The sequence below is a fragment of the Crotalus tigris genome, unplaced genomic scaffold, assembly GCF_016545835.1.
Source record: "Crotalus tigris isolate CLP2741 ecotype Arizona unplaced genomic scaffold, ASM1654583v1 scf7180000019267.1258330, whole genome shotgun sequence".
In the NCBI taxonomy this organism is placed as follows: Eukaryota; Metazoa; Chordata; class Lepidosauria; order Squamata; family Viperidae; genus Crotalus; species Crotalus tigris.
The window spans coordinates 936,230-957,223 of NW_024097462.1; the positions used below are offsets into that span (position 1 = coordinate 936,230).

Sequence of the window (20,994 nt, forward strand, 5' to 3'; positions counted from 1 at the left end):
CTTGGAGAAAGAGTAGAGAGGAAGCTTTGGAAAAAATCTGTAATTGCAGCATCTGGGAAAGCCCTCCTAAAGTCTTATGAGAAATCTCATACAAACCAGTTCTCCAAAAATCCTTGAAAGTTACTGCAGGCACAGACAAATACAGTAAGGGCATTCCAGTCTCTATTCCCACGATCCTGCAGAAAACCATGGAAGCCATATCATAGAGTTCAGCTCTGTAAACAATCACTTTGTGTGGTTATGCTGATTCCTACAACTGCAACCTCTTTTAAAATGAGTCTTATCACATGGGAATCAGTTATGTCTCATCCCCACATAATACTGGTGACATAAGATGGTCACCATGCAGTCAGCAGGTGTGCAAAAGTAGAGGTTTAGAAATGCAACTGCCAAAGGCTACAGAATTGCTATTTGAGGGATGCTGTACAGATCACAATTTCATTTTTCCTGTCAGCTGAAGTCAATTAAGTTTTCATACTGAAAAGAAGTTGGAAGATCACATGTTGACATTATAAATTATTTATTTTTATGTATTTACATTTGTTTCCTGTTACTCTATCAAATGGCATTTAATGAAAACAGAAGAAATGCAAAACAACAAATCCAAAACAATACATCAACCAAGGCAGGCAGATAAAACACAGCCAATTTAAAATGTCTTCATTTGCCTCCTCCCCTAAAAGGCAATGAATGAAAAAGCAAGATCTTTGGAAATATATGGGCATTATTTATATATAGTTGTTTTGAAAGGAATTATCAATATTTGAAGGAAACTGAACAAATGAAACTGAAAAGTGCTTAATATTACTTTTGTGTATGCATGTGCATGCTTTCAAGTCATTCTTGACTCCTGGTGGCTACTCGGACAGGTTCTTGCCATTTCCAGGAGAAGATGTTTGGAATTGGGGATCAGACTGACTGGCCCAAGGTCATTCAATTGGCTCCATGTCTAGGGCAAGACTAGAACTCATGGTCTTCTAGTATCTAGACAAGGGGTAGGCAACCTTGGCTCTTTTATGAGCATAACTGGCTCAGGAATTCTGGGAATTGAAGTCCATGAGTCATAAAAGAGCCAAGGTTGCCTACCCCTGGTCTAGACCAATGCCTTTAACTACCATACCAAAATACATATATGATCCAAAGGTACTTTTTCAAAAGGCAACTGGACGTTGTTTTTCCTTGAAAACATTTCACTTCTCATCCAAAAAGCTTCCTCAGTGAACTGAAGTTTCTTGGATGAGAAGCAAAACATCTTCAATGAAAAACAAAGCCCAGTTGCCTTTTGAAAAAAGCGCCTTTGGGACAACCATGACTTGGATGACTGAGCATGTCCATAGACATATAACTTTGATATGACCATCTCAACTCTTCAATCTCATAGTCCCTTGCACTGACCACTGATCATTTGTCTTCTCTTTGGCCAGTCTTGAATGTTATGCTAGACAGAGGGGGCTGATAAAAGAGACAGGGAGGGGGGGCAAGAGTTTTTCCAGTGGAGGAATATAATCTTACTATAATTTCGCTTTCACCATAATGAATCCAGACATAAATTGACTTGGTTCTGATTCCACACTGCCACATGGAGTAGTGGTTAATTTTCAGCTATGGAAGCTCACTGATTGACTTGGAACAGTTGCTCTCTTTTGCTGCTAGAGAAAAATAGGAAGATGGCATGCTCCGTTCATCATCTCAAAGGAATAGGTGAGATATAATTTAACAACTAAATGAGCAAGTTGCATGTCTTCTCCACAGCACAAACCTATAGACCAAACAGTATCACTTACTGCTGGAAAGGTGTTTTTGGAACTAATTGCTAATAATTTAAGCAGAAAATAATTAGAAATTCACCCTTTTTTTTTACTGAACTATTCAATCAAATACAAATACATCACTTATGGTTATTTAGTGATGTCAGTAGTAAAACTTTCTTTTTTGGGTTTTTATATAGTATAGTCAGGTTGGTATCTCTACAAAATAATTGTAAGGGCAATTCTTTCTGCTACAATGGTGTATCATTCATTTTGGATTTTCCGTTCCAAAAGGCATTTGACAAGGGTCACTTCCTTGTTTCACATGACTTTATAATTGGAAATTCAGAGCTAAGTGTCAGCCAATAAAACTGGCCAAAGCTTTACTGAAATCAAAAAAAATAATTTCAGTTTGGAGTATCCAAAGATTGCTCCAAAAAATGAATGCTCATTCGTTGTTGTTTTCCTGTATTTTATGGAGGGCCAGGATAATGGAAAAAAGTAGCTCTAGAGAATTCCAAAGTGAAGCTTGCACATTATTGTGTATTCTTTGTATTACTCCAATAAAGGTACTGCCTTAATATGTAATTTGGTTTTTTATGGCATTTGTTTATTTATTTATGGACAAAGCAAGATTTCATAACAGCAGAGCTAGAATTTGGGGGGGGGGGATTGAGCTCTATCTTCTCTGCATATTACTGCAGATACAGCTTAGAAAATGAAATATTTTTATTTAGCCCACAGTATTATCTTTCCCCAAAATATCCCTTTGTCTTTGTTATTATAATTGCTGCTTTTTTTCCTACTTCTGCTTTCCAATCCCCAACTGTCATGTGAAGTGACCAAAATCTGCTGTAACCACCCAGCAGACAGGGAGAATAAAAACCAAACACCCACACCACCCCCGCTGCCAATCTCCAACAGAAATGTTCACAACAATGAAAACTTTGGACAGGAGGAAGAGCGCCGCCGTGGGCAGGTAGGTGTTTTGCTCGGCTGTGGCTTGGGGGGGACTTTTTTCAGTGCCATTCTAGTTTCGAACAGTCACTAGGCAAACTGTTGTAAATCGAGGACTACCTGTACTTTATTACTTTTTTCCTGGGGTTTTTTTTTTTTTTTTTTTGGTCATCACGTTTTTGACACCTTGCTGGTGGTACTCGGATGTTGCCAATAATACCATTGCTGTTGTCCAGCACTGATCTGCTGTTGGTTACCTATTATGTGACATATTCCTGCTATTTGATGGATTTATACATTTCATGTCTAAATGTTAAGCATTTGCTGTTTCATGCTTCTTTGTATAACATTCAACTCTGCACTGTGTTTGTGTTTTGCATATGTTAGCATAGGTAGTAGACTGATTAAACAATTTCCTCTTTAAGCAGGTTGGTTTATTGCTTTTGAATATAGCATGAAATTACCCAATGCTTTCTAACCTACTTTAGCTCAATTCAAAATGTATTCTATGTTGTCACCCTCCATGTTAATCTTTTGATCAAGGATGATGTAGCTATTGACCTTCTCCAGTTCATGACTTTCATTTGGGGGGGGGGATCGGAAGTAGTTGCTGAATTTGACATGTCTTCTGAATATCTTTAGAAGTAAGCTATTTTCTTACCAATTTAGATACTATTGCATTGTAATATTTGAAATATATTAAAACTGCTACTTGCACTTTGCGGATTGTTTTTTCTCTTTTGATTTTTTTTTTTAAACCAAGTATGTTAAGAAGGTGAGTGTATAGAAAAAACATATAAGCTGCACACATATGCATCAGAGTTGAAATAATGCCATTTTCCAAAATCCTATTAGAATATATTCCTTTGCAGACAAGGTCTTTATAAATATAAATACCACGAGCATCTTTTGGAAAAGTCTGTTCCAAATTTATTTAATACTGACTTTGGTTTACATTGCTAGTTTTTAGACTTTGGGCCCAACATATATAACATAAAATATGCAGCTTTTAACATGGTGATATTGCCTTCCATTTGCCACAAAAAGTATACATATTAGACAAGTGTTTTTTAAACTTTACAAGTTTTAAGATATGTGGACAATTCCCAGGATTTCCCAGCCACATCCATACATCTATAAGTTGTCACGTTTCAAAAACACGATGTTAGATATTCAAATCACTTTTTTGTAGGAAAGAATTTATTTTATCATAGTATTTGACTGAATCATATTTAACCACTCATGTATCTAATTATATTGTAATTCCATTATATACATTTTATATTAAAGAAGTAAAACATTGGAAACAATGGAGGGAATCAGTCATCTTATTTTGTTTCTTATTTGTTGACGGAATTTGTAACATGCACCCAAAGGAAAAGATAAATAAACTAACACCTGGACATAACTTTTCAAGGAATTTGAATCCAATTTGTGGAGACTTTGAGTCAAGATTACGCAGAAAATTATGTGCAAAAATCAAGAGGATGGGAGGAAAAAGCTTTCAGGAAATTATTTGCTGACATGGTGATCAACAATCATGTAAGAAATAAATATTTAGGTCAAGGCAAGTTCCAGCTGCAACATTTGTAACTCAGATGGGCTGCTTGAGAACTATCCATAGGAATGTGTGGCATGTATAAAGTATTTCTATCAAGAGAAAAAAGCACACCAATGGTGTTAAGCTTTATCTACATGGGAATATATCCTGCCCTCAAGTTGGTACTTTAGACTCCCGAGTGGCTATTTTGAAAGAAGCAGATAATGTAGCACTCTCTTCATCTGTTAGTCAGACAAGATGAGAGGCTCTCTAATTAAAGAAGGCATTTTACATATTAGTTATATATACCTGCATGCAATTGTAATGTACCTATTGGTAATTAGCAGCTTTTGCCCCAAAAAAAAAAAACAAGAAGAAGAAAAGTACATAACACTCAGCTTACATTGGTTTTTAGAAGCCATCTGATGTTCCACAGTCAGGAGGGATTCAGCTAATGGAAATGTAAGCCCAGAGTCTTTTTTTTTTTTTTTGCAGGACAGCCCAATTATGGAATTCCTGTTTAAGTAAGTTCAGTAAATTCTGTATTTTGATACTTTTAGGCAGGTTGAAACTGTTGTTTTATTTAGGCTGGCTTTAGATTGGCATCTATCACTGAATGTTTTAAAAGAAGGCTTTCTCTATTTTCATTCAATTGCATTCATATGAGATTGTATATATAAAGTTGTATATTGCCTCAGAAAGAAATGTGAATGGCAAAAATTAAAATATTTTTTTATTTATTTTATCTATTTAAATAAAATTATTAAATTGTCCTGCAGTGAGTTGTCCCACGGCGAGTTGCCCATGGCAAGTTGTCCTGTTGTGAGTTGGCCACGATGAGTTGGCCACAGAGAGCTGGCTGTGGCAAGTTGTCCCATTCCCATTCTTACAAGATCAAACTTTCCCCCTTATGGTATTGAACAAAACAAAAACCCATTATCCATCATGAAAAAAAAATCTGTTCACCACAAGACATATCACCAGAGTATTTTGTAGATGCCAAGGCAAATTCCTGTACAGCTTTTCCAATTTTTAACTTATGTTAGATAACAATTCTTCTCTATCCTAAGTGGCATGACCAATACATCTGATTGATGCCAGTTTGGACAACAGTACAATGCTAAGCATGTTGACTCAGAAGTAAATTATTTTAAGTTTTGTAAGCCTTGAGAATTATGTTTAGAAAATGCATTTTAGAAGTCATATTTCACCTTCAACCATTCTCCATCATGATTTATTTTGAAGCCAATGAATCACTGATATAAAAATCACAATGTGTTTTTATAACCTAAACCTGCATTCTGAAGAATGTTTTCTCAATAGCTCAACAAACAACAACAGGATAAAAAGTAAATGAGTGAAACTTCCACATCTGGAAACAGAATGTGATGAAGGTGCTTTTTAAGTATGTTTATGTTTTCAGGAGTTTTATAAGATGCATGCTTTTCCTCTTGACAAACAAATTTAACTTCCATAGAGATAAAAAATGAAGTAAGAAAAAGAAAGGGAAAGAAAGAACAGGCAGGAAAAGTCATGAAGCTTGAATAATATTTATTTATCTAAATAATAGATCAATGTTTTGGCAGAGTTTAAAGGCACAATTTTTTTCAGAGCAGATTACAAAATAAAAATTAATGCAAAATAAACATTGGTATAGTATTAATTAGTTGTCCATGATAGAAACAAATAGATACCCATGGATGAAAATTAAAAATGAGGAGGAATCTGGGAGCAACTTATCCAACCAAGATATTTTATTAAGATATAAGCTCTCATAAGCTACAGTTCATTGCATCAGTTGCAAGGGATAATGCTGGAAAAGTGGATCTATCTTCCAAATCCCAATTGAGATATGGGGCGAACTCATTTATCAGAATTTGTGAATCAAATCTTTTGAACTGACCATCCTTATATCTAGGAAACAGCTATGCCACCTTTTAGAAAAGATCAAAACTATTTTTCAAGCTACTAATTATATTTATGTTCCTGTAGGAGATGACCAAGCTGTGCCTGAGGGAAGGGTTAAATGCATCATCAGTCTCAAGTCCAGCCCACTTTGAATTCTATTGACTCATCTACCGCCAATTAGCTTTGACCGTTAGTAGTTCAGATTTTTGTAGAGAGCTGTAACATTCAATAAACTTATATATTCATCTGAACTGCTTGGATTCCTGATTTCTTGTATTTGACAGTTGCTTTAGTCAGCTTTTCTTCATATCCCATGGCTTAATTAAATGAAACTCTGGCCTAGAAGACCCAATCAGCACAATAAAGTAATTGTAAGATACTACTGAATTCTTCTCAGACTTAATCTTGATTCCTGATGTCTTCACAGATATGTTCATGTAGTTCTCTGGCAACCATACTGACATAATTTGTAACTGCTTTCTTTTTACCTTCCTAGTCCATACCACAGCCCTGGGGCTTCCTGGCAATCTCATTTGTAAGTTTGAGCCTGCTTATACTTGTTAATATCAGTCAGGCTTGGCCAGCTGCTTTCTGTCATAAGTCTCCTAAAGTGATAGCATGGACAATATAATACACTCTTTTCTTATAACCTGATTTGATTATTGTAATGCATTTTATATGGGACTGCTTTTAAAGATGTCCCCATAGTGCAATTGCTATAGAATGTAAAAGCAAGAATACTCCTAAGTGCCAGATGGTCAAATCACATTACATCAATTTTGCTTCACTTTTATTAGCTACCTATTTACTTCTGTGCCCAATTTAAAGTTATTGTTTTGGCCTATAAGGGTTGAAACTGGGTTTTCCAAAGAACTGTGTCACCATACAAGCCTGCCTACACTATCAGAGATCTTGGTTTCTGAACCAGTAATCAAAGCTGTTAAATAACAGATATCAAGGAAATGACCTCTCCGTGGACATGTCTCCCTTCCAAAATTTCCTTTTCTGCCTGCCTGTCTATCTGTCTGATATCAATTGCAAGCATTCAATACATTCCTAAAAATCTCATTATGCTTGATATGCTGAGATCTCTTAAAAAATCAGTGGGCTTGATGAGATATTTTATTGCTCTTATTGGTTGATGACAATGATTGCATGGTGCACATTTCTAACCTTTTGGAAGGCAGCTATCTGTGGAAAGCAACCGATTATCTGTTTACCAATAAAGATGATGGCTATGATATAGAAACATTTGTTGCTCTGGTCAATGATTTGCAGAGACACCTGGACAGGGGGACTTATGAGATCTCTCAGTGTCATTCAGTCATGGTGTCCTTCTGGATCATCTACAAGGGCTGGGAATTAGGAGCACCATTCAAAGGTGGTTCTATTTCTACCTAAGTGGGCAGTGCAACTCAGAAGTAATGGAGGGAAAATACTCTAGTCCTTGGTTACCACAGTGTCATGTTTCCCATGACTCATTCTTCTCCCTCGAGAGGTTATCTGTCAGTTTACGGTGCAGTTTCCTTAATATACTGATGTCATTTAGCTATAAAAATCCACCCTGGGCTGTGTTAGAAAGCCTGAACCAGTGTCTGGAAGTTGTTGGAGTCTAGCTAGAGTGAAACAAATTCAAATTAAACTCTAGATGAAATTGCTTGTCATCAATAAACATCAGAGCATTCTGATCCCATTAGTTTACTCTGGTGAGTCAGCCTCTGATCAATGCTTGGTTGGATAATTGCCATACCTGCCACACGGAGTTGCCTTTGAAGACAGCTTAGAAGCTGTACCTGTTTCATAATGTGCTGACCAGACCTCTGGCAGAATTAAGCCCCTATTACAGAATAGCACCAACTCTAAGTATAGCAGCACTGATTCACAATAAGCCTCCAAGTCAATTCAAAATGTGGGTTAGAGCTTGGAAGCCCTGGACAATGTAGCATCAGGTTACAACAGGAACAACCTAGCCAGAACTGAATCTACCTGTTGGTCTGAACATCTACATCAAGCCTGCTGAGAACCCTCCCTCTAAGAAGGGTGTGGAGGGTAGACTAAGCAGAATATTTTGTTTCCCTGTTGTAGCTCCAGTGCTCTGAAATACACTTTTTCCAGAAATACACTTGGTCCCTTCCCTCTTTGCATTTTTGCAAGGCACTGAAAACTATACAATTCCAACATGACCCGAACCCTAACTCTATCCAATTGATTGCTTGTGGATATTCATCTTGGGGATATATGATATTTTTATTCTGTTGATCAGCTTCTTAACCTGCTTTGTTGTTTGTCACCAGAGTTCCAATTGATTGAGGCAGTCTACAAATAATAAATAAATAAATAAATAAATAAATTTAAAGCAAGCATCAAACAAGGAAAAACATCCTGCAATCAGAAAACAAACAGAAAAGGCATCCTTCTCATTACCGGGTAATTCTCACATTTCTTCCATTATGAAACTCAATACATAGGGATTCTAAGTGTCTCTCATTCAGGCTCAAACCTCTTTAGGTTCAGCAAAATGTTCTCCCTTTAGTGTTTTAATTCTAAACATTTCCAAGAAACTCAAACTGACATTTTCATTTAATCAGTCAATTCCTAAACCAGTTTTGGTGAATGTGGGAATGAGATCTCAAGTAGCATGTTCATGAGTGATACAATTTTCATGCATCTCCACCTGCTGGTTGGTGTTTCATTAATTTCATCCCTCTAAAGAGATGGTATCTTTGCTATACTAAATCAAGACCTTTACATGGAAGCTAATACTCAGTGTATAAATAAAGGGTACAATCCTTACACCAGAGACAATAGTTATCCCCAGTAATCAGAGAAGCATAAATGTGGTAGACTCCATTTATAACACCTTTGGATAAAGTCAATTAACAGATAACCCCAGGTGAAATGCAAGCACCAGAAGAAATCTTCACTATCTCTATTCTTTCTATTCTTACAAAATGACAAGGATCATAAAATACTTTGCAGTGTGTCACCCTGCCTTTCAATTCCAATAGCTGCCCATAGATCTATTTACTACCTAGTTATTTTTCCCAGTTATTCGAAAGTTCTTTCCATTAACAGTGAGGGAACTACACTATTATTGCAGAGCAAAGCAGCATAATTGTTTACCACAGACAGAATACACAAACTAGCCTCTATTCATATATAGATGCTTAGGAACCTAATTAGGCTGACTTCTGACAGACAGGCGTAGGCTTGAACTCTTAAAGGTTTAGCAACGTGATTCTGTTATTGAAATCTGCCCTCAGTGGTACTGGAGGCTAGGATCCAATGTTAATAGCCAAGGTTGGGAAATTATTGGCTCAAAGATTGTTCTGTATATTTAGTTACTTGCTGCACTGCTATGCAATATTCTATCTGCTTCATAAAACGTGGGTAAAATCATACAATATGAAAAAGCATTCTTAAAAAAAATCCCTGAAAGATTGAAAGAAAATACTTACCTCTTATCTTGGGCAAATAGAAGATAACAACAGTGCTCTAGGAGACACAAGAATATAAGACTGGATGTTACAGGAAGACACACTTGCGTCACGGGACTTACATAGTTCTCCCAAAAAGGAAGGAGCAAGATTCTCATAAAACAGAAAAGCTACACAAAGATTGACTAGTCTCCCCTCTTGAACACTGATAACCAAAGATACAATTAATACAAAAGCAGTAGGGCTTTGGAGGAGGAAGTGTCAATCCTTATTAAATATTCAGCCAGCCAGAACAAAAAAAGAAAAGAAAAAACAATTGAGCAGGTTGACAAAAAGTAAACATGGTAATGATAAAGCAAAGATTAACATTTGTTGAGTTGGAGTAAGGAGTGAACAACATCCTGCTTCTGAACTCTGATTAACTCTTCCAGGGGTTTAATTGAACTGGAATATAGCAAATACCCAGTTCAATATTCGTATTATCCAAGGCTAATCAAATTCTGGAACAGAAGGAGACAAAGAACTGATTTTCCTGATAGCTCTCAACTTACAACCGTTCATTTAATGACCATTCAAAGTTACAACAGCACTAAAAAAAGTGACTTATGACCATTTTTCACACTTACCACCATTGCAGCATCCCCATGGTCAAGTGATCAAAATTCTGGACACTTGGCAACTGACTCATGTTTATGACGGTTGCAGTATCATGAGATCATCTTTTGCAACCTTCTGACAAGCAAAGTCAATGGAGAAGCCAGATTCACTTAGCAGCCTTGTTAGTAACTTAACAGATGCAGTGATACACTTAACAACTGTGGCAAGAAAAGTCATAAAAGGGGGCAAAACTCACTTAACAAATGTCTCACTTAACAATAGAAATGGGCTCAATTGTGGTCCTAAGTTGAGGACTACCTGTATTAGCTGCTCTAAGTTGTGACTTCCAGGTCTGGACTGCAAAAATCCAGATGAACACTAGTTGGCAGCAAATTGTGTTTCTCCATTTGTTTTTTCTCTCTCTCTTCTGCCATCTAATGTTAATCTAGATCAGGGGTCTTCAAACTTGGCCCTTTTATGACTTGTGGACTTCAACTCCCAGAATTCCTCAACCAGGCACGCTGGCTGAGGAACTCTGGGAGTTGAAGTCCACAAGTCATAAAAGGGTCAAGTTTGAAGACCCCTGATCTAGATTCTTGCAGTCCAAAGCTGGTAGTTCCAATCCTAGACAGCCTCCTAATTCTGCACCATGGTTTACTTTGATTTTTATAAATCTCTAATCATTTAGCCATCCTGCCATTTGTATTCATACATTGGTCTGCCTCAATTTGATTTCCTCTAGATGTAGTAGAATTATATTACGCAGAATTCCTATCTACTAGCAAAACATTCTGGGCAGAGTAGTCACAAACACATGAAGAGATTATCAGGATGAGAAGGCTGATCAGCAGTGATCAGCTAAGACTCCAGCCTTGAATAAAGACTTATGTAGGAATTAAGCACAATGAAAATTCTTTTGGAGTCACTATGCATAGGTGTAACTGCCCATTCTGTCTTGGGATATGAATTCCTCCATCAAATGATCTCATGTGTTTTATTCATGTGCTTCCCAGTAATTTATGAAACAAAAAGAATGTCCATTCTTTCATATGGAAAAAGCAGGTTGAACAGGAGAAAAGCCCTCTTCTCCATTTAATGTGCTCAGTGCTTGGGGGAGGGGGGAATTCTCTAGCAGATTCTCTTCCAAAAGTAAAGACCGGAGAAATTGCTGCCTTGTTCCAATTAAACAGGCTGAGGCAAAGCTTTGGAGAATGAGACATTCTTGTCTTCTATGACATAGATGAACTAAGCAGAAACCTGAGGAGTAGCTATACTATCACATCTACTTGGCATTCCCAGGCTGGAATTCCTGCATTTGGGGGGTAGCTTGCAGTTATGTATTGCTTCTCTTGATGACATTTCAACAGCTTTTTGGAAATCCACAACAATTTACACTAGCGAAGGAGGCTAGCCAGATGTTTGTAGACATCTTGACGTAAGCAGCCTCAGAAGGCTATGCTGAAGAAGGCTGTGTTCTCAACAGCCTTTGAAAGGTCAGCATTTAGCACTAATGGCTCAAAGTCTGCTGGGTTTTGCTCAGTCTGTAAGTTTTCTTTAGCCTCAGCAAGCTATGGCAGAACTACCAGCCGATGAGTGGCAGAGTTTCCTTTAAATTAGTAAACAGTTTCAATAATTCATTCATTCAGTTTATATGGCTGCCCAGTTACCAGGCAACTCTGAGCAATGAATTTTGAAAATAGCCAAATGTACCTCAATAATAAAAAAGTGAATAAATTGAATAAATACACATATCTCTAGCAGTGGTCCCCAATCTTTGCAGCCCAGCTGCAAGGGGGAGAGAGAGGGGAACTGGGCTGCATGAACGGCAGGCCAGTACACAGGTGTGTGATTGCCCATCAACTCACTGGTCACAAAGGTTGAGCTGTGTGCACACTCCAGCCAGCCACTTATGCAGACCAATTTTGGATAATCCATGGCCCCCCATCTATAGCACTGGGCATAATCAGACACAGAACATATATTGATACATCCTGGCTTAGGAAACAGCCAGGACCTCAAGGCCTGGCCAAAAGCCAAGAGGTTCAGGTTGTCCATATCTCAGAGCAGGGGGTGCACAGCATCAAAGAAGGCATGTTATTTCAGTCCCACAAGAGGACAATGTTTAAAAGACAGGATCTAAAGCATCCCAGCCCTGTCTGATCTTGTCGAGCAGGCAGACATAATTAAACACAGGAGCTTCCTCAAATACTTTGGCCCTCACCCATGAAGGGCTTTGTAAGAGATAACCACCACTTTGAATCGCATGTCAGAAGTCAAGAGGTAACTAATACAGTTTGTGTAGAAATGTTGTTAAATGGGCACATCAAGATGTACCCCTAACTCCTGCACTGCTGCATTTTGGACCAGCTGTAACTTGTGAGTGATCTTCAAGGGTAGTCCCATGTAGAACCCGCTGCATAATCCAGGTGAAAGGACACCAAGAACTGTGTGACCATGAGCAGATCTCACACCAGAAATGTGTCCAACTTGTTCACAAGATGGATTTGTGCACAGATCCTCCTAGGCATTGCTATTACTTGCTCGTCAAGCAACAGCCACAAGGCCAATGCATAATTGTCACACATCTTTGTTGCAAAAGACAACACATTCCACAAAGAGATAGTTCTTTAATACATAAATCTCAGTATCCTTTATGGCAGGGGTAGCATGGCTGGCTCAGGAATTCTGGGAGTTAAAGTCCACAAGTCATAAAAGAGCCAAGGTTGCCCACCCCTGTTCTATGGGAAAATTATAGTTGTTACCAGAATTCCTATTACAATTTCCAAGTGTTACTTGATACCTCCATGTGATCCAAAACAATGGTAGAAGACAAAATCCCAGGTCCTACTTTCTGACTTTTCTGAAACTTTTCTCTTTCCATCTTTCCTTCCTTCCTTCCTTCCTTTTTTCTTTCTTTCTCTCTCCTTCCTTCCTTCCTTCTTTCTTTCCTTCAGAATATTTTCTAACTACCTTAATAAAAAGAGCCACAGCTCAGGAGCAAGCAGCAGGTCCATTCAGTCTCAGCATCTGTGGTTAGGACTAGAGTTAGACTTCACTGTGAAACCTTGGTGATCTGCAGCCAGTTAGCATAGGAAATACTAAGGATTATGATGACTTGACTCAGTACAATGCAACTTCCTTTGTTCCAACAATATTTTTTTAAAAAAATATCATTATCTCTACAAGTGTCCCAGCATTAACAATGCCTCACCACTTCTACTGGGGAAAAATATGCCTGGTTTCCTCAGTGCCGGAGAAGGCATGATTAGTCCTAAAATATCATTGGACTATAAGAATAACATGCTGAATTAGACTAAGGCCTATCCCAGCAATTTGTTTCTTACAGTGCCCAACCAGATGTCTGTGGGATGCTCACCGGCAGGAAATGTAGATATATCCCTCTCTTGCTGATATTTTCCTGTACAACTGGTTTTTGGAGGCAAGCCGCCAACAGCCCAGAGGTAACACTGAATCTTCAATACTAACAGTTTTTGATAGACCTACTATCCAATTCTTCCAAGTGAAGGGCTATCACTCCATATTGTGGTAATAAAATCTATAGATTAATAATTATTACAACCAATTCTAAATAATGAACATGCTTTCTGAATAAGAAAATAAAGTCCCATCAGACTTTATTTAATGAATTGCTTCAATACATTTTCTACAGATTTTTTTCCCCTCTGGTGGTCGGTGAAATATCATTTTGTTAGCCAGATCCTGTTTGTATCAAACACAAAATAATGTTTTAACGTTGACATTTATAGACATTTATGGTTCATGGATTAAAAGATTAGGATACTGTAGTCAATAATGAATCATTAATGGTTGCATATTATTTTTGTTTATTTTATTTTAAAAATTTTAAATTATTTAATTTAAGCTTTAATTTAAAATATTTCAGTGGATTTAAAATTAAATCTGATCTACCCAAAGATTTTATTTGGAGTTTACTGAACACACCAAATAACATATTCAAAAGGATGGACATCAGATTCTCTTTGTTGATAATGTGAAATTCATGTTAATCACTGACATCCTTTTAAAATAATATTTTAAAGTATATAAGTAGATTCATGGAAAGATTTTTACTATCAAAGTCATTAATGTTGTCTTAAATTATGTCCTGAAACTTTAGGCTTTCACTATTTTTGAAGAGTTGTGGTTGTATTGGGCTTGTAGTGTTGCTAAGAGAATTATTTTCAGAAATTAGAAACATGATAATATTCCTAATATCAAAGATTAGATTCAAGAAATATGTGACTTATCTGTTTTTGAAAAGACATTTTATCTTCTGATCAAAAATGATTCAATGTGTTTTCCTGTACCACAGATTTATATTTTGTAATGTTAAACAATTATTATTCTCTATATTTTGGAATATTTTTACATTTAATTAATTAACATGTATCGTTTCCCCCCTTGCTATTCTTTTTTTTTTTATCTTTGTCTTTATAGTTTTTCATATATTTGTTTTCAGGGGAGTTGCATTTTTATTTTTCTATGTTTTTCTGTAAAACTTGTTAAGAAATCAACATATCTTTAAAAGTATTACCCAATAGATATTTGTGATATAAAAACACTTCTACAAATTAATTCTGCACTCAAAAGAAACATGTAAATAGAAATAACATTCCAGTGAGAAAATCCAAGATTACCAGAAAAAATATTAACTGGTTATTGATGCAATTCCTTTAGAACAAGTCACAGAAGGCTTGGTCACTTTCTAATATTTCAATTTACTTAAAAGTATACAAAAGAGTCAGTTTGGTGTGCATTATGGTAGAAACCAGTAGATTTGAGTTTTAGTTCTGCCTTCGGCTGGAAGCTAGCTGGGTGACCTTGGGCCAGTCACTCTCTCAGCCCTAGGAAGCAGGTAACGGCAAACCACTTCCTAAAAATCTTGCCAAGAAAATTGCAGAGAGTTGTCTAGGCAGTCTCCAAGTATTGGATATGATTGAATGAAGAAATATGTATACAAGTACACAGGCTGAATGCAAAACAGATATCTGAAATACCCTTTTCCATACTAACTTTCAGTAGAAGATAAACAGCATCTTAACATTTTTTCAGAAGAAAAACTTCACAAGAAGAATTTTGTTTTGTGTTTAACTGAGGCAAAATTGCAAGTGTCCTATTGATCACCAGGAGTCAAACTTCACTGGTGTCTTTATCTTTTACTTTACACATAAGACACCTTGAGGACATCATCTTCAGAGATAAGGGGGAGAAGAAAGGCCTGACCTTTTGCCTGATTGTTTCCCATTCAGAATATTCCAGGAATAATTGTGTATCAAAAGACAATTAGCCAACTGTGTTGTTCCCATGGAAACTTATCACCTGTATTTGCCTAACAAAGGCATGTTCTTGCTCTGTTGATTTGATCAACTTTAAGCACTCTCTAGGGTGGTTTTAATCCTTTTTTGTCTAACCTTACCTCCTCTCAAATTTATAACAAATTGGCAAACCAATTCCCTAGCTTTGTATAACACAAATGTGTAGGGTTGCAATCAAAAGGTTTTAAATTGTCCAAGAGCATTTATTTCCAATGCATTAATTTATAGTCCATGCAATTTTAGGCTTTTTTTAAAATGGAAAGTCACCAGTTACAATATCATAAAGTGAACGTTTTTCTAAAACTTCTTTGTTCAAAATACACAAAATTACCTTCCCAAAAGATGACAGAATCTTCCAGTATCATATAATGGCATTATTATCTGTTGTATCCTCAGATTTGTAAAGCATGGCTGAAGTTTCTTCCCTTTCTTTTTTGTACTTGCCCTTCATCACACTGTCTCCTTGTAAATTCTTCAGTAATTCATCAATAGAAACAGGCTTTTAATAACGTCAAATAGATAGTTGGAAGAAAAAGAACATGAATTCAGAGCGGATCATACTTAAACTTGTAACTATTTCATTACCTTACCAGTGCTTATATTTACTGCCTTTGAAATCAGATCTTGAATTACTTTAGCCAAACAAATACAGATCATCCAGTGTTTTTAATAGAAAAAAGAATCAGTAAAGATGAAGAATTATGGTATATATGAAAGTTGTTGAACTGTTTCCTCTCACTCTTCCTAATTGTTATTGCAGCATTGTTGTATGACGCCATTACGATATGCGTCTCATAGGGCTAAAAATGCATATTTTTCCAAAGAATAAACAGTTGCTTTGAGAAGGAGGTGTTAGGCTACCATAGCTGGACTTTAAACATCTGAACAAATGTTACATGATAGCAGAGAATTAGAATTTTATATACTGCTTTGCTAGAAGAAGGCAGATTTAACCAAGGAAATCGTATAGGATTTTTAAAAGGGGGGTTATGCTCTAGGTCTGTCCTTCAGCTCTGTGGACATAATATATATATATATATTAAAATGGTTTATGGACCTCTTATATAGCTGCTCTGATCTAAGAGAGGAAGAAAGATTCTTTTGGTGATACAGAAAAATCTCTCCTTTTTTCTCTCTCTCCCCCTCTCTTTTTTGCTATATAATTGTCAACAGTGGTGTAAAAATTGCTTTTCTGGGAATCTTTTACTATAAAGCTTGAAGTTTATTTATTTATTTATGAGACTTATATACTGCTTACGGTATAAGTAAGCGGTATAAGTAAGTATATAAGTCTTATCTGCAGATAAGATTGTGGAAAATATTTGGAGCAATTTTTAAGATTACAGATGCTCCCAAATTATGCGTTTAGATATTTTGTATAGTTTATTTTCTGATGATTTTTCTTTGATTTGGTCTTTATGTTTTGTTGATCACCCTACATAAAACATGGTATTTTAAAATATTTTCTTTTAAAGGAAATGTATCATGAATCTACAAATCTTTCAATGCAAGATCTCTCTGATGAAACTCAACCCACATATGGATCTCCAAATATAAGAGATCTGTGACTGTCTCTCTAAGTTTGTTTCTTTAATTTTAACCAGGGGCAGAAGGCTTTGAATTGGTTTATGCCTTAGCTCTGCTAGAGAAAGTATCAGGTGCTAATGAAATAATATATTTCACTGACTAAAAAAATTAAATTAAAAAATAAATTAAATTAAGAAAAGGTTAGGAGATATTTCAGTATCCTAAAAAGAAGTATGCAATTATCCAAACTATTAGACTTTGAAGATCTTGATTTTCAGATTGCTGTGGTATATTCCTTTTTTTTAAAAAAAAAAAAATGCTTCAAGCAACTATAGAAACAATGAAGGCATCCCAGGTCAACAGTCACTTTTAACCATCTTAAGTTAGGATTATTACTAAAGAGGGACCTCTGCTGAATTTTCATTTTATCCACAAGAAGCATTGATCACAATTAATGCTCCTGGCCATTTAGGTCATTACTGTACACTTCATGAGAAATCAAAGTAGAAATGCTATGGAAATTAAACTCCTTGACCTGTAGACATTTTCCCTCTCTTTGATGTCAATCTAAATAGCTGTTTTGACTGGGATATAATTTTAGTTTTTAGGCATACAAGCTCTCTTGACAGCTACAACACTAGACATAAAAACTAGGTTATTTTTCCTTAAAGGACAATCACAACACCTAAAGAACACGGCTTTTTTTCCTAAATGAGAGTGAAATCAAACTGTTGCCATAATGTTATGTTTATAATATATAAAATATTCAGTTTAGTTTTGTATTTATAAAGTTTCTTAAACTTTTCCAAGTGACACTACATCAAAGAATTATTTTTAATGAAAAATGAAACACCGTGAGGTTTTGTTTTATGAAAGACAATACATACATTAAAAGGAAACACTGAAACATTTTAATAATGTTTTTATTTTTCCTTCCATTTAATACATTATTATAAATCTTAATGGTCTGAATGAGCTTGTATATGAGGGTATATTTCCTTAATGTCTGAAAGGAGATTTATTCACGCAAGTCTTAGAGTTGGCATAACATTTAGCCTGTTTAAATATCTCATCTTATTTGTTTAAGTGCTGATCCATTTTTCAGAAGAATATATTGAAAGAAAAAGTAATAGGATCTTCAAAGCCTTTGAACAAATTTGTGGAACACCTTCAAGCTACAATATTCTCTGTCAATGGCATGATTGAAACAAGGCTTTTACTATTACCAGTATTATTACAACTGCTGCTAGTACCATTAGGGAACAAATTAAAATAATGGTTACGCCATCATGCCTTCTCTGCAGAACTGCCATTGGTTACATCTCTATTGGGGTTAAAATACTGACACAGAAGGTGTTTCTATCCAGATGCTAGGAAGTGGAAAGAGGTCTCTTTCGGGTTCTTCTAGTATCTGTGGCAGATGTTACAGACTCTTTGAACCCATCAAGTTGGAGGTACTGTTGTTCTCTCAACCAGAACAAAAAAAAAAAAATAACTTCTAAGTATTATATAATATGCAATTAAATATTTTCTTAAGGATAAGTAAGGAGCTGCCTTACATTTTCCTAAATCATTGGACCATTGAGAATGAAGAACTTAGGTTTTTCCAGATAGTTCTGAGCTTCAGCTCCTAGCAGTGACATTAAATCACAGAAGCTCTGTGGGAAATAGCCTGTCAGGAAACAGCAGTGATCACTTGCCATGCAGTAGTACCATATGTCTATCCCAAGAGTCCTTCTCTACTGTTCATTCATATATATTTGATTACTTACTGTTTTTCTACCCTGTTTCTCAGAAATTATTAACTCCTAAAGCAGCTCATAGCAAGTAAAAGAAAAGTCTTGTCCTTAAGGTGCAACAAGAATGGGGAGCGAAGAAAAAAGAGAAAAGGTGGTTGTTCTCAATTGACAGAAAATAAGACTTAACATTTATATGTGGTCTGGACTACCTAATCTTCCTTGCTGGTATTGTAGTTTAAATTGATCACTGCTGGTCTCTTGACCTAGAGATGAAGCTGAAATTTGCTACTGTTTAACTAAGGCTACCATATCTGGGTTGCAAAAGTAATGAGAACTGCAAGATGGGTAAGATTTTTTATATATCTGCTGTTACATACATTTTTACAGTTCAGATATCATAGCTCTATCTCAGACAGCAGCAGACTGTTTTCAACAGAGTACTGACCCTCCAAATCATATCAAATTATCTGACATCTGAGTTTGCATCCTCAAAGAAGAGCAATTCTATCTAAAAGAGGATTAGGGTTATTTATTTCTCATTATCTTGGATACATTTTTACAATACTCACATGCATTCATTATTATATGAAATAAATCACTATTTTATTGTGCCAGCAAGGATGAATGATATGTTGTAATGAATTTTTTTGGTTTCCTAAATCACTGAGCCATCTTTCATCCTAACAGATACTCATAAGTAAATCTTATTCAATTAAAATTCCCATATTCCATTTCCAATGACATTGCTGGGACTAAGGGGACATTACATCCAAAATAACTAGAGGGCTCCAGATTACAGACCTTTTCATATATGCATGTACAGTGTCTCTTTAATTTATCTTTAATTGAATGAAATGATACCAGGGAAAAGGGCAGCAGGTTTGTGGAGATTAGGAGGAATGACTGCCCCAAAAGTTCAGTTCTATTGCATTTTTCTCCTCAGTATCATTCTGTTAGTCTAAGCATTGTGCCATGGTCACTCTGGATATCTCCATATCTAGTTTGGATGTCTGCATGTGTTTGGACCACTCTAAATATGATTCTCCATCCATTCTGGAATTTTTGTTCAATGACCAAATCTATTTTCTTATTCATCAATTCATCAAGAATCAGACTGAAACTGGTTTGCAATGGAAACACTGGAGTTTTGAAGACTTAAGGCAGTAGTTCTCAACCTTTTTAATGCCGCAACCCCCAACCGGTCGTAAATCAGGGACTACCCAACCGGTCGTAAGCTGAGGACTATCCAAGCGGTCATAAGTTGAGGACTTTCTCTGCCCGGGAGAACCGCACATGCATAGTGTCGCCCCCTGTGCCGTTCGAGGCATAGCTGGCAAGCGGCAGAGACGGAGCAGACCAACCACCGGCTGGGCCACCAGCTGGCCCAGCCCAAGGGAGGTAAGACACCCGCTGGGCCCCACACTGGCCAGCAACCCTCCCTGCACCCGCCGGCCTCCCACCTCCAACCCCTGGCCCTCTTTTACTTACATTTTTAATAGTTGCTCAGCAGGGAGGGGTGGAAACTTCCAGACAGCTCGCCTTCGCTACAGACAACTTGCAGCACCATTTGCAGAATGGGACTTTTGGCGGGCTCAGCAGGGCAGAGACAGCCTGGACAATTCCTATTGGCTTTTGAAAGCAATAGAATTAGACTCTATTCAAGAGAGTCTATTCTATTGGCTTTCAAAAGCCAATAGAATAAAAGGGAGTAGCACAGCTAAGGAAAAGGAGAAAAAATGGCGGACTGCGTTGTTTGGCAACCCCCGTGAAATGGTTGTTTGATGCCAAATGGGGTCGCGACCCATAGGTTGAGAACCGCTGACTTAAGGCAAATGTAAGGCATAGGCAGGAACTCTTGCTTCACCCCATTTCCTTTCTTCTGAACTCGGTCCATATTAAGCTGCCAAATTATATCTCAGCTGTCCTAGGTAAAACAAAGGGTTGGCAACTTACTAACTTTGCAGATCCTCTCCTCATGAATTACTCATAGTATGACCTCACAACATGGATTTAGGATAGAGGAGCAGCTGGGTTTCATTTTCATTTTTGTGTCCTTCTGATAAGACAGTGGAAAAGGGCACTCACTGGTGATGTCCTTTGCATTCAAAATCATCAGCAGCAGTGAGAATGACTAGGTAGGCCTGAAATTGTTTCTGACAATTTGGGAAGTAAAACTGCTAGCAATGTTATCATTATGTCCCTAGG

General features: G+C 36.7%; 1 long non-coding RNA gene across 2 annotated transcripts in view; it reads right to left on the reverse strand.

Annotated features, from left to right (window-relative positions):
• Positions 1–6,539: 6,539 nt before the first annotated feature.
• The window catches only part of LOC120316169, a 52,609-nt gene continuing 38,154 nt past the window's right edge, over positions 6,540–20,994 (reverse strand). For both annotated transcript variants that reach the window (XR_005558878.1, XR_005558877.1), the window contains exons 3-4: positions 9,612–9,648; positions 6,540–8,469 (exon numbers count right to left, since the gene is read on the reverse strand). This is a non-coding gene — a long non-coding RNA (uncharacterized LOC120316169). The remainder of the gene's footprint in view (positions 8,470–9,611; positions 9,649–20,994) is intronic.